This window comes from Macrobrachium nipponense, chromosome 21, assembly GCF_015104395.2.
Source record: "Macrobrachium nipponense isolate FS-2020 chromosome 21, ASM1510439v2, whole genome shotgun sequence".
Classification (NCBI taxonomy): domain Eukaryota; kingdom Metazoa; phylum Arthropoda; class Malacostraca; order Decapoda; family Palaemonidae; genus Macrobrachium; species Macrobrachium nipponense.
Genome location: NC_087212.1, coordinates 83,241,250 through 83,243,749, shown reverse-complemented (window position 1 = coordinate 83,243,749; position 2,500 = coordinate 83,241,250).

Here is a 2,500-nt window from a genome sequence, read left to right as displayed (position 1 = left end):
AATTATTCAGGGATAATTATTACGATGAATTAATGGGAGAAGTCTTGTGTTAATTATTTGTTCAGTTTTGTAATTTAATTTGGAGAATATTTCAGTGATTCACGGGGATGAGTTTTGCTGAGTCTTGATGAATCTGGCTGAATCTTGGTGAATTGTGTGGAATTTTGCTGAATTTTGCTGAGTTTTTGGAGAATGGACAAGCATTAACTTTGGTGTTAATTTTTGTACTGATACTGATGATTTTGATGATAGCAATTTTTTTTGGTGATTTTGTGATAATGATACTTCTGATACTGATTTTTTATGTACTAATACGTGGGTGTTTTAATGCTGTCAAGGGAGGTGAAATCTTTTGTGATTATGGGAAGAACTAACAACACATTGTTTTAGTTTTTTTTTTTCTTTTTTTATGAGTTCAGCAGATAATTGCTTGACATCTAGTGAGTTACGGGAGATAGTTAATGGTGCCGTTGATTTTTCTTTTCTCCTTTTTTGAAAATTAGCCATCGCTGACACAAGTTTTTTACCATGGGTGAATTTGAATTTATTTTTTTCTCTCCAGTTAGTGTGAATATTATCTCAGTTCATGACTTAGAGTCATTGTTCGGGAACGTGTTCGTGTTTTAGCTATTTGATGCTATAGAGTAATATAGGGGAGAATTTCTTGCATGTTTTGATTGCATACATAAGGGCACTACATTTTTTCTCTGGATATTTGTGTTCCAGAAATTGTGAGTTTTCTTGCACAATACATTAGTTGTATTTGTGACGACTTTGTGAGAGATAGGAAACTTGGTTAAGTTTTCTAATGGCTATGTCGTAGTGCATATGGGGAAGTCTTTGCTAAGACACTGTGAGTTGGGAATTCTGTTATAATGAGTTGTGGCACATTGGTGATTTTTTTCTAGAATTTTCTAGACAGTTTTATTTGCCGAGTTTTTGCCCTTTTTTAGCAGTTATGCTAAATGGAGTGAGTTTTTATAGTTTTTGACTATAACATTGAGTTATTCTCTGGAGAATTGGAGTTATAATTGAGTTATAATTGAGATATATTATTTTGGGGAGATAATTGGAGTGGTATATTTATTTTGGAGTTATATTTTGAGATATAATATATGGGAGATATATATGTTTTTGGCCATTTTGATATTTGCCAATGTGGTATGAGCTATGTTTAGTTCATTATTTTGCAGCCATCTTTGTTGCAAATGGAGACACATATTTGGAGATTATGGGGCAATATTTGGGAGTGTGTGAGTTAGATGCCTTGAGTGCACATTTTTTGAGATATATTATTGGAGCCTTGTTTTTGTTCCACATGGAGTTATTGTGGAAATAGAGGTAAATATTTTTTATTTGCCGAAATAGAGGTGATTATTCTCTATTCCTGGAGTGGTGTTTTTTTTTCTACTGACATGTGGCTATTGGAGAAATAAGAGAATAATATAAGGGGGTTGGTTATTAACCAAATGGAGAAAATATTTCTATAACCGGAGGGTGTTACTATTGATATGATGTCTCATAATGGAGTTGGAATTAATCTTGGGCGGGTGACTCTCTTTTTTTTGTGGTTATGGAGTTTTTTTTGAGCAAAGAGAAGTTTTCTGTGGTTCTCTTTTTTGATTTCGTGACTATTTAGAGGCGAGTGGCATTACTGCATTACGAGTCATATGGAGATGTGTGTGCATTTTTCATGTTCACAAGTGTGTTATTCTTGAGAAATATAATTGGGAAAAAGTCATGTTGAGAGAATAAGTCTTCGAGACAATTTTTGTACACATTAGTCATATCCTGGAGTTAATTCTGTGAAATATGTGTCAGTTAGACCTTTTTTCTTGAGAATCATGAGTTTCCAAAACTTATGTGTCTTACTAGACAATTTTGTGCTGTTGTTTGAGCATGCGTCCGCAGGTGATTTTTCTGCTGACAAGCGATGTGATGAGCCGTGTGCTGATTCTTTTCCTCTGATGGTGACAGATCAGAATTTTTGCAATATCTGGAAACGTTAGCTATAGCATTTCACGAAAGCGCATGTGTGAGAGTTTGCTTTCTGGCAAATTCCATAACTTTACATGGAGCATTTGGGGAAAACGCGGGAGTTATGCATATTATACATGTATTATGTATTTTTGTGATTGGGGAAATCTGCTTGTGATTATTCTTTTTTTTTTTTTTATTATTTTTCTTCCTTTTCCTATGAGAGATATGATTTGGGGATTGAGCTTAAATAACATTTCTTTTTTGGACGGGAGATTTGATTTTACCGGGAGATGTGATTTTTCGAGGGTTATTACTTACGTAAATGGGAGTTTGACATTAAGTCTCATTGTGATTAATTATTGAGCAGTAAAGGGGTTTTTGCTGTTAAAAGTTGGAGATTTTTGCTGATTTTGTGGGTTGTTTAAATATTAGCTTGTTACGAATTTTTTCTTTTTTTTGTGAGCACATTCGAGTTCGAAATGTGAGTGCAGAATTCCGTGGAGTTGCTGTGATTTCTGAG